Below are 12,454 nucleotides of genomic sequence, written 5' to 3' on the forward strand. Positions count from 1 at the left end.
AATGTGGGTGGCTCTTTTAGCGTGATAAATAAATGCTGCAGCTGAAATCTATCTATCTATCTTTCTTTCTTTCTTTCTTTCTCTTTCTTTCTTTTTTTCTTTCTTTTTCTTTTTTTTTTTTGATGGAGTTTTTCTCTTACACCCAGGCAGGCTAGAGTGCAGTGTCACAATCTCAGCTCACTGCAACCTCTGCCCCCCCGGGTTCAAGTGATTCTCCTGCCTCAGCCTCCCAAGTAGCTGGGATTACAGGCACCTGCCACCACTCTTGGCTAATTTTTGTATTTTTAGTAGAGATGGAGTTTCACCATGTTGGCCAGGCTGGTCTTGAACTCCTGACCTCAGGTGATCCACCCGCCTTGGCCTCCCAAAGTGCTAGGATTACAGGCATAAGCCACCGCGCCCGGCCTGAAATGTTCTTTCTTGCATCTCAGACTTTCCTCCCTTCTTCCAGAAGTACATCCCTTAAAGAGTTCCTTAACTGGGAGTTAGCTGCTGGTAAAACCTCAACTAACAATCAAAATTTCCGTTGTTTTTTACCCTTCTTTTTGAAATACAGTTTACTGCAGTGTAAAATTCCAGGTTGATGGTTATTTTCTCTCAGCACTTTAAAAATAGCATTTGGGCTGGGTGCAGTGGCTCACACCTATAATCCCAGCACTTTGGGAGGCTGAAGCAGGAGGATTGCTTGCATCCGGGAGTTCCAGACCAGGCTGGGCAACATAGTGAGACCTCATTTCCACAAAAAAAAAAAAAAAAAAGAGAGAGAGAGAGCGAGAAAGAAAAAAGAAAGAAAAATTAGCCAAGCATGGTGGTGCACACCTATAGTCCCAGCTATTTGGGAGTCTGAGACGGGATGATTGCTTGAGCCAGGGAGGTTGAGGCTGCAATGAGCTATGATTATACCACTGCACTCCTGTACTCCAGCCTATATGACAGAATGAGATTGTCTTTAAAAAAAAAAAAAAAAAAAGCAAAAAGAGAAAAGAGAACCCATAGAATGGGAGAAAATATTTGAAAAACATATTGGATAAGGATCTGGAATCAAGAATGTATAAATGATTCTTATAACTCAGTAATAAAAAGACAACCCAATTAAAAATGGAGAAAGAATTTGGATAGACATATCTCCATAGAAGATATACAAATGGTCAATAAGCACATGAAAAGATGCTCAGCATCATTAGCCATCAGATAAATGCAAGTCAAAGCCACCATGAGATACCACTTCATGCCCACTAAGGTAGCTATAATAAAAAAGACAGATGAGAGTAAGTGCTGACAAGGCTGTGGAGAAATTGGAATTCTCATTCATTACTGGTTCCCACCAATAATACAAAATGGTATGATATAAAATAGTACAGCTGCTCTGGAAAACAGTTTGGTAGTTCCTCAAGATGTTAAACAGAGAGTTGCCATATGACCCAGAAATTCCACTCCTAGATATATACCCAAGAAAAATGAAAACATATGTCCACATAAAGCTTGTATGTAAAAGTTTATAGCAGCATTATTTATAATAGCCAAAAGATGGAAACAACCCAAATGTCCATCAATTGACCAATGGATAAATTTAACACAGTATATCCACATAATGGCATATTATTTTGCCATAAAAAGGAATGCAGTACTGATGCATGCTACAGCATGGATGAACTTTAAAAATGTGCCTAGTGAAGAAAGCCAATCATGAAGGACCACATATCATATCATTCATTTATATGAAATGTTCAAAATAGGCAAACCTATAAAGAAAGTAGATTAGTGTTTGCCAGAGGCTGGGGGAAGAGGGAAATGGGGAAGTGACTACTAATGGGTAAGGAGTTTCCTTTTTGGAGCAATAAAAATGTTCTGGAATTAGTTAGTGGTGATGCTTCTACAACTTTGTGAATATACTAAAAACCACTTAATCATAACTTTGAATAAATGAGTTGTGTGGTATTTAAATTACAGTTTTAAAAAAGGACATTTGGATGTCTCCTGGTTTCCACTGTTGCTGTTGGGAGTTATGCTGACATTCTGATTCATCTTTTATAGGTAATTTTCTCCACTCCTCCCCCCAGGCTGCTTTAGAACCTTCTCTGTTTTTTTCTTTGGTTCTACAATTTCACTCTTTGTGTCTCAATATGAATTTTTTTTAATCCTATTTTAATTTGTTGAACTCCTTGGATCTGAGGATTCATGTCTTTCATTAATTTTGGAAACTTCTCAGCCATTATATCCCCTCAAATATTACCTTTCTTCTCTTTTTTTTTTCTTCTGAGACTCCAAGCAAGCATTGATTAGACTATTTTATCCTCCATATCTATCAACTCTTCCTTTATATTTTCTCTCTCTCTTTTTTTTTTTTTTTTAGAAATGGGGTCTCATTTTGTCACCCAGGCTGGAGTGCAGTGGCATGATCATAGCTCACTACCGCCTTGACCTCCTAAGCTCAAGCAATCCTCCCTCCTCAGCCTCTGGAGTAGCTGGACCTACTGCACACCACCATGCTGGCTGATTTTTAAATTTTTCATAGAGATAGGGTATCCATATATTGCCCAGGCTGGTCTCAAACTGCTGGCTCCAGTGATCTTCCCTCCTCAGCCTCCCAAAGTGTTGGGATTACAGGCATGAGCCACTGCACCTTGCCTATATTTTCATCTCTCTTTCTTTGCTGCATTCTGGGTGATGTCTTAGAACTTTACATTAAAATATTGAACTACTTTCTTGTTTTTTTGTTTTGTTTTGTTTTGTTTTTGAGATGGAGTCTCGCTCTGTCACCAGTCTGGAGTGCAGTGGCGCAATCTTGGCTCACTGTAATCTCCACCTCCTGAGTTCAAGTGATTCCCCTGTCTCAGCCTCCCGAGTAGCTGGGACTACACACACGCACCACCATGCCTGGCTAATTTTTTATGTTTTTTAGTAGAAACGGGGTTTCACCATGTTGGCCAGGATGGTCTTGATCTCCTGACCTTGTGATCCACCTGCCTCGACCTCCCAAAGTGCTGTGATTACAGGCATGAGCCACCGCGCCCGGCCTATTGAACTACTTTCTCCATCTCTCCACCTGGATGTCTAAAAACATCTCACATATAACACATCCAAGACTAAACTCCTTCCTACCCTAGCCTTCCCATCTTAATAAATGGTAGTTCGACTTCTTGAGTTACTCAAACCCAAAGCCTGGTGTTATCCTCACCTTCACTCTTTTCCTCACACTCTACATTCAATCTGTCAGCAAATTATGTCAGCTCTACCCTTAAAATACATCTTATATACAGAGGAGAAAATGCACCCATCTATTCCAGAAGCAAGGACATTGGCCAAAACATGAAATTAGGACCAAATTCCTTAGCAGAGCAGGAGGTAAGAGAAGTTTGTGTTTGTTATTAGACATTACTTTCTGTCTCCTGGACATGAGCCTTTGATCTGCAAAAGATATTCTTCCTGAGGGTATATCTCCTAAGTAAACCAAACTATAGATCAGAAAGTCATTTAGGGGCCTGGTGCAGTGGCTTATGCCTGTAATCCCAGCACTCTGGGAAGCCGAGGCGGGCAGATCGCTTGGGGTCAGGAGTTCAAGACAAGGCTGGCCAAAATAGTGAAACCCCGTCTCTACTAAAAATACAAAAGTTAGCCGGGCATGTTGGCAGGTGCCTGTAATCCCAGCTACTAGGGAGGCTGAGGCAGGAAAATCACTTGAACCCGGGAGGTAGAGGTTGCAGTGAACCAAGATCATACCACTGCACTCTAGCCTGGGCAACAGAGTGAGACTCTGTCTCAAAAAATAAATAAATAAATAAATAAATTTTTTAAAAAAGCTATTTCAGTAGCAGATAATTAGAACAAACAAATATTTCCATCAAGCTAAAGAGGCCTAATAGACTGGGGTTCTCCACTCTAGGCCCTGTCTAAAGGTCTCAGGCCAGTCATCCAGAATTAGTCATCCTCAGGCTCCCATTCCAATATCTCATCCGTTATACCCCAGAAATTCTGTTTGAATCTGGCCTCTTGCCCCAATCCTCACCCCTGTGCCTTGGTTGGAGCCTCATTGTCACGTCCAGGACTTGTGTAGTGGCCTTCTACTTGGTCTGCCTCCAATATTTCCCCAGCCACTTCATCTTCCAACCTCTCAACAGTCATTCTCCTAGAAAGACTTCTCATCCTACTTCTCTGTTGAAAAGCCATCTTTGGTTCCCTAGGCTTCAGCATCAAATCACAACACTTTGGCATGACATTCACACTCTACACACCCTATACTCCAGCCACTGCAAACCTCTCTCCACTCCCTCTGTAATATTTGGTGTCCTCATAGGTGTGGTTTCTTCTGCCTGAGAAGTTCTTCTGTTCCCTTTCTTCTTGGCAATCATTTACTTGCCCTTCAAGAGCAAGCTCATATATTCCCCCTCTAGGAAGACTCTCTAGACTCCTCCAGACAGTGCTCCCCTCTTTCATAGGAACTAACATATTACATTACCAGCTGTCTGCTCCTCCTACTCAGCAGACAGCTGCATATTCTCCTGCAGTGCCAGCCACATCCCTGAGACACCATGGTGAAAGCGAAGGCCAGAGTAAATGGGTTTGGCTGTATTGGGTGCCTGGTCACTAGAGCTGCTTTTAACTCTGGCATAGTGGATATTGTTGCCATTGATGACCCCTTCACTGACCTCAACTATATGGTCTACATGTTCTAGTATGATTCCACCCACGGCAAGTTCCACAGCACCATCAAGGCTGAGAATGGGAAGTTTGTCATCAATAGAAATCCCATCACCATCTTCCCAGGAGCGAGATCCCACCAAAGTCAAATGGGGTGATGCTGGCGCTGATTATGTTGTGGAGTCCACCAGTGTCTTCACTACCATGGAGAAGACTGGGGCTTACTTAGAGCGGGGAGACAAAAGAGTCACCATTTCTGCCCCTTCTGCTGATTTGTGATGGGCAAGAACCCTGAAAAGTATGGAAACAGCCCTGAGAAGGTCAGCAATGCTTCCTGCACCACCAACTGCTTCACCCCGCTGGCCGAGGTCATTCATGACAACTTTGGTATCATGGAAGGACTCATGACCACCGTCCAAGCCATCACTGCCACTCAGAAGACCATGGATGGCCCCTTTGGGAAACTGTGGCATGACGGCCACGGGACTCTTCAGAACGTCGTCCCTGCATCTACTGGCACTGTCGAGGCTGTGGGCAAGGTCAGCCCCTAGCTGAATGGGAAACTCACTGGCATGTCCTTCCCTGTCCCTAGCACCAATGTGTCAGTCATGGACCTGACATGTAGTCTGGAGAAACCTGCCAAATGTGATGACATCAAGAAGGTGGAGAAGCAGGCGTCAGAGGACCCCCTCAAGGGCATCCTGGGCTACACTGAGCACCACGTTGTCTCCTCTGACTTTAACAGGGATACTCACTCTTCTGCCTTTGCTGCTGGGGCTGGCATTGCCCTTGACGACCAGTTTGTCAAGCTCATTTCCTAGTATGACAATAAATTTGGCTGTAGCAACAGGGTGGTGGACCTCATGGTCCACATGGCCTGCAAGGAGTAAGACCCCTGGACCACCAGCCCCAGCGAGAGCACAAGAGGAAGAGAGGCCCTCAGCTGCTGGGGAGTCCCTGCCACACTCAGTCCTCACCACACTGAGAATCTCCCCTCCCCAGTGTTTCCACCCAGACTCCCGGAAATGGAGGGGCCTAGGGAGCCCCACCTTGTCACATACCATCAACTAAGTCCCCTGTACTCAGGCCCAAAATAATATTACATTACCATTATTTGCTTGCATCTACTCCCCTATGACATGTGGAGCCCCTTGAGGGCCATGACCTTGCTTATTCATCTTTGTATTTCCAGAGCCTAGCACAGTGCTGGGCTGATAAAGGTGCTCAAAAAATTTTTGATGAGCCAATGAATGTATGAATAAATGAATGAATGAATGAATTTCTGACCATTTTGGTAGACTGCCAATTGGCGTCCCCTAACGAGCCTTGGCGTCCCCTAACGAGCCTAACCCTCCAACCCCCGCATTCATGCCCTTGTGCAGTCCCACACTGACTCTGAGCTGGGAAGTGACACATGTCATTTCAGATCACAAACCAGTGGGCAGGATCAATCATATGAACCTGCCTAACTGCAAGATGGAGGGGAGCAGGGTGGCAGCAAGGCATGATGCAAGATCTCAAAGCCAGGACTGCTTAGATACAGACAAATTCTTTTTTTTTTTTTTTTTTTTTTTTTTTGAGACAGACTCGCACTCTGTCACCCAGGCTGGAGTGCAGTGGTGTGATCTCAGCTCACTGCAACTTTGGCCTCCTGGGTTCAAATGATTCTCCTGCCTCAGTCTCCTAAGTAGGTGGAATTACAGGTGTGCGCCACCACACCCGGTTAATTTTTGTATATTTAGTAGAGACAGAGTTTCACCATGTTGGCCAGGCTAGTCTTGAACTCCTGACCACAGGTGATCCACCTGCCTTGGCCTCCCAAAGTGCTGGAATTACAGGCATGAGCCACTGCACCTGGCCTGATATGGACAAATTCTTACTCTTTGTCTCCCCTATTCCTAAATGTGTACCTTTCTAAAAATGATAAATATGTGTATAGAATATTCCTACATATTCTCACATATATGATCCTTGTAGGAATGCACTGAGAGAAATATCATTGTTGTTATTACATTTTATAGATGAGAAAACTGCAACATGCAAAACCGAATCAGTTGGTTAATGAGGAGGTTGGGGTTCAAGCTTCAACGCTAGACTGCTTCCCCAGCCATAGTAACCCTGGACTTCTAACAATCCAGGCATGTCATTGTAGAGGACTTCCCTAAGAGCAAACACTGGGAGCAGACTGAGCCTGGGTCAATTTTCAGAAACAGGCCTAGTCTCTTTCCCCATCCACACATTAGAAGTATTTAAGTAATTACAGAACCTAGAGAGACTGAGAGATACTTTGATTGGCCAGCTTGGGTCACATGCCCATCCATATAATGGGAAGATGGGGTCATGTTATTGGCAGCAGTATGGAAATAAAAGATTCATTCTAAATTTGTTTTTTGTTTTTGTTTTTCCTTTTTGTTGAAGAACAGGGTCTCACTATGTTGCCCAGGCAAGCCTTGAACTCCTGGGTGTAAAGTATCCTCCCGCCCTTACCTCCCTCTGTTGGGATTACAGGGGTGAGTCACTGTGCCCAGCCTGGAGGATTCATTCTAACGGAAGAGGAGTGCTGTTACCAGAAGAAGATAGCCAGGCATGTGGTGTAGACAAAAGCCAGGGACACCCACACTCTAAGTTTGAAATCAGTAGGTGTTAATATATCCCGCCAAAATATATTAGGTTGGTGCAAAGGTGCAAAAGTAATTGTGGTATTTGCCACTGAAAGTAATGGCAAAAACCACAATTAATTTTGCACCAACCTACTATGTTAGCACCCTAATCCCTAGTACCTCCGAATGTGACTGGTGTCCTTATAAGAGGGAGAAATTTGGACACAGGCATGCATATAGGGAGAACACCGTGAGAAGGTGAAGGTAGAGATGGGGGTGATGCTTCTGCAAGGTAAGGAACCCCCAAGACTGCCAGCAAACCACCAGAAACTAGGGAAGAGGCATGGAACAGATTCTACTCATAGCTCCCAGAAGGAACCAACCCTGCTGACACCTCGAGCTTGACTCCCAGCCTCCAGAACCAAGATAATACACTTCTGATGGTGAAGCCAGACAGTGTGTGGTCCTTTGTTCCTGCAGACTAATACACTTGGCTGGACAAGTGGGATTCTGACAAAGGCTGCTGCCATCCCTGTCCATCACTAACCTGTTTCTGCCTCTTCTCCTGTTTCCTTTGTCCCTCAGCTCCTACATCAATGCCCTTCCCCGAACCCGCTCATTTCTGTCCAATCTGCAGCCAGCAAGACCGCTGTTCCCAAGCCACTGCTGTGTGCATGTGGATCCCAGAATCCTACTCTCGCCATATGAAATAACAGGCCTCAGGGCCGGGTGCAGTGGCTCACACCTGTAATCCCAGCACTTTGGGAGGCTGAGGTGGGTGGATCACCTGAGGGCAGGAGTTTGAGACCAGCCTGACCAACATGGTGAAATCCAGTGTCTACTAAAAATACAAAAATTAGTTGGGCGTGGTGGCACATGCCCATAGTCCCAGCTACTTGGAAGGCTGAGGCAGGAGAATTGCTTGACCCCGGGAGGTGGAGGTTGCAGTGAGCCAAGATCACACCATTGCACTCTAGCCTGGGTAACAAGAGTGAAACTCTATCGAAAGAAAGAAAGAGAGAGAGAGAGAGAGAGAGAGAGAGAGAGGGAGAAAGAAAGAAAGAGAAAAAGAAAGAAAGAACAAATGAACAGCCCTCCCCTAAGGAAGGGTGAGGGGTATGATTTGGCCTGCTGCTTGCCTGTGTGGGTTGTCTTCCGTGTCACTCACCTCTGGATAGGCTACAAGAATGAGTGGCCCACTAACTCCTGCCCTGTGTGGCTGGTGGGAGGTGAAGAGGGGGCATAAAAAGCCACGAAGTGTAGCCTAGGCAACATGGTAAAACTCTGTCTATACAAAAAATGCAAAAATTACCTGGGTGTGGTGGTGCATGCCTATAGTCCCAACTACTGGGGGCCTGAAGTGGGAGGATCACTTGAGTCTAGGAAGTCAAGGCGGCAGTGAGCTGTGATTGTGCCGCTGCACTGCAACCTGGGTGACAGAGTGAGACTCCACCTCAAAATACACACACACACACACACACACACACACACACACAAACCTGAGAAGTGAAAAGGGGCATCTCAGCTGGGTGCAGTGGCTCACCCTGTAATACCAACACTTTGGGAGGCTGAGGTGGGAGGATCACTTGAGCCCAGGAATTTGAGACCAGCCTGGGAAACATAGTGAGACCCCCATCTCTACAAAATATATTTTTTAAAAAATTAGCTGGGTATGGTGGCACACACCTGTAATCCCAGCTGTTTGAGATGCTGAGGTCTATAGTCCCAGCTACCAGGGGGCTAAAGTGGGGGGATCCCTTGAGCCAGAAGGTGGAGGCAGCAGTAAGCCATAATTGGGCCATTGCACTCCAGCTTGGGTGACAGAGTGAGATCTTGTCACAAAAAAAAGAAAGAAAGAATAAAGAAAGAAAAAGAAAGAAAGAAGAGAGAGAGAGAGAGAGAGAGAGAGAAGAAAGAAAGAAAGAAAGAAAGAAAGAAAGAAAGAAAGAAAGAAAGAAAGAAAGAAAGAGAAAGAGAGAGAAAGAAAGAGAGACAGAAAGGAAGAAAGGAGGAAAGAAAAAGAAAGGAAAGAAAGAGAAAGAAAGAAAGAAAGAAAGAAAAAAGAAAGAAAGAAAGAGAAAGAAAGAAAGAAAGAGAAAGAAAGAAAGAAAGAAAGAAAGAAAGAAAGAAAGAGAGAAAGGAAAGAAAGAAAAAGAGAGAGAGACAAGGGAGCCAGGCACAGTGGCTCATGCCTGTAATCCCAGCACTTTGGGAGGCTAAGGCACATGGATCACTTGGAGGTCAGGAGTTCAAGACCATCCTGGCCAACATGGTGAAGTCCTGTGTCTACTAAAAATATAAAAATTAGCCAGTCGTGATGGTGCACGCCTGTAGTCCCATCTACTCGGGAGGCTGACACATGAGAATCGCTTGAACCCGAGAGGTGGAGGTTGCAGTGAGCCGAGATCGCACCACTGCACTCCAGCCTGGGTGACAGTGAGACCTCGTCCAAAAAAAAAAAAAAAAAAAAGTGACGACGACCCGCTGGAGGCTCGCTCTGCACATTCAGTGAGATGCTATATGCTTCAGGTGAGCCGCGGGTACCTGGAGTGATGCTCATTAGCATGTTCAGAGAGCTTGCTGACTGGAAATGGCAGCTAGTTGCTGCAAGAGATTGTTTCACGCTTTCAACCTGCACCTAACTGAGTGTTTTGAGGCTCTGCTTGTTCCTCTGAAAGGTGTCCTTTGTTTACTGAAGTCTATCCTGCTGCGTAGTTCAGCTGTAGTTCAGCTGTGCTAGCTCCGTGTGTGGCATGGCAATCGATGGGATGGTGACAGAAGCCCCCAGGGGAAGGGATGAGGTAGCTGGGTCCCCAGAATGGGAAGCTATCCCTGTGGGAGATGTTTCTCATATTTTTTGAACCCCAGGGGGTAGTGGCATCGGGTTAGGGCAGGGGAGCTGCTGTCTTCAGGGGGCCACAGCAGGACTGCAGTTTCTGAAAGCACCAGCACCATCTTTGATGCCTCCCAAGTCCCTTTGGCTGTGATGGTAAATAGAATGTACCCTGGGCTTACAGGAGAGAACACACCATTTTCCTTTTTTAGGAGGCCCTGGGGGGATCCAGAGGAACCTGTAACTCTTCTGGCCTTGGTGGGCTACGTTGTGGTGGGTAAGCACTGACTTAAAACAATTATTTTTATATTCCAGAAGTAAGACAAAATACACTCTCAGGCTGTTCATTGGAGAAAAATGTAAAAATACAGATAAATGTATGCACGTGAAAACAAAAAGACAAAAGAAAAAATAATTTGTTAAAACACATAATGTTTGGGGGCATACCTTTCCATCTGTTTTCTTCATAGTCACAGGTCAATATGCAGCAGAGTCACATCATCTGACCCTTTAAAATATGTCATTTGCACTGCATACACTTTGCAGAGCAAGAGAAAACAGTTGAAATAATAGGGGTGATTTTGCCCACCAGTTCACTCAAGGAATGAACATGAGATGGAAGCCACAGATCTTCTATTTCCTCCCTTGCTGTCAATTCAAATGTCTCTCTCCAATCTTGCCAAGTGATACTAGTGTCTAGGGTACATATTTCTCACACAGTATGGCCCCTACATGTGAGCAAATTACTGCATCTGGGACTCACTCTGAGAAACAGTGACCTTGCTGTGTAGAATTTAGTGTTGAGTCTCTGCTATGTCGCTGTCCTGTGTATTTTCAAAGGCAGTTTTGACTATTGGTGATTTCAATCTCTGATCGCCTGTCTTTAGAAGGCACCCCCTCCAGAGGGTGCAGTTTCACTGCACATCGGTTTATGACACTTAGGATGTTTTCAATGTTCCAGTAGGAACTAAGATGCTGAGGTGAGCATCCTTTTTCATAACATACTGGCCTCTCTTGTCGAGTCATTCTCTTCTCTTTTCTTTTCTTTTTTAGAGACGAGGTCTCGCTATATTGCCCAGGCTGATCTCAAACTGGGCTCAAGTGATCTGCTCACATTGGCCTCCCAAAGTGCTGGAATTACAGGCGTGAGCCACTGTGCCCAGCTGATTCCTTTCTTTAGACTACATTTCTAGACATAGAATTGTGCCAATTTCCCCTCCAGAATGATGGGATTGGCACATATTCTTGCCAAGAGTGTAGGACCATGCCTGTTTTCCTATTCCTTGCCAACACCGAACATATCATTCGGAAAAAATCGGGGTGTGTGTGTGTTTTTTGATACGCAACCCATACACTTGGCACATAATTCAAGCGATATAAAAGCCTTTATGGTTAAAAGTAACCTTGTCATCTCTTCTCCCCTAGTTTCTTAGTTTTCTTCCTGAGAGGCAACCCCTGTTAAAACTTTCTTGAGTCCCCTTCCAGAAAAACCCCAGGCACGTGCTATCCAATAGAGCGGCCACTAGCCACGTGTGGTTATCAAGCTTTCAGCTCTTCCAAATTGAGATGTACTGTAAATATAAAATACACACTGAATTTCAAAGACAGTACAAAAACCAGAATGTAAGATGTTTCATTAATAACAGTTCATATGGATTACGTGTTGAAATGATAATATTTTGGATGTACTGAGTTAAATAAAATATGTTATTAAAATTATTTTCACCTGTTCCTTTTTACTTTAGAAAAATATGCCAGGCATGGTGGCTCACGCCTGTAATTCCAACACTTTGGGAGGCCTAGGTGAGGAGGATCACTTGAGCCCAGGAGTTCAAGACCAGCCTGGGCAACATAGTGAAACCCTGTGTCTACAAAAAATATTAAAACTAGTCAGCCACAGTGGCATGAGCCTGTAGTTCCAGCTACTTGGGAGGCTGAGGTGGGAGGGTTGCTTGAGGCTTGGGGGTCGAGGCTGCAGTGAGCCTTGATCACTGCACACTCCAGCCTGGGTGACAGAGGAAGACCCTGTATCCAAAAAAAAAAAAAAAAAAAAAAAAAAAAGGCTACTAGAAAATTTTGAATCACACCTGTGACTTGCAGTATATTTCTATTGGCCAGAGCCAGTCTGTGCATACTGAAGTATTTGCTCCTAGGTCTTCCCCACCAACCTCCCTTTTTTTTTTCTGAGACGAAGTCTCATTCTGTTGCCCGAGGCTGGAGTGCAGTGGTGCGATCTCAGCTCACTGCAACCTCCGCCTCCTGGGTTCAAGTGATTTTCCTGCCTCAGCCTCCTGAGCAGCTGGGATTACAGGCGTGCATCACCACACCCAGCTAATTTTTGTATTTTTATTAAAGACGGGGTTTCACCATGTTGGCCAGGCTG

The 12,454-nt window shown here is 44.8% G+C and overlaps 1 pseudogene; it reads left to right on the forward strand.

Moving 5' to 3' along the window:
- Positions 1-746: 746 nt before the first annotated feature.
- On the forward strand, positions 747-6,210 carry LOC103231814 (glyceraldehyde-3-phosphate dehydrogenase pseudogene; annotated as a pseudogene).
- The last annotated feature ends 6,244 nt before the right edge of the window (positions 6,211-12,454 follow it).

This window comes from Chlorocebus sabaeus, chromosome X (genome assembly GCF_047675955.1).
Source record: "Chlorocebus sabaeus isolate Y175 chromosome X, mChlSab1.0.hap1, whole genome shotgun sequence".
Taxonomy (NCBI): Eukaryota; Metazoa; Chordata; class Mammalia; order Primates; family Cercopithecidae; genus Chlorocebus; species Chlorocebus sabaeus.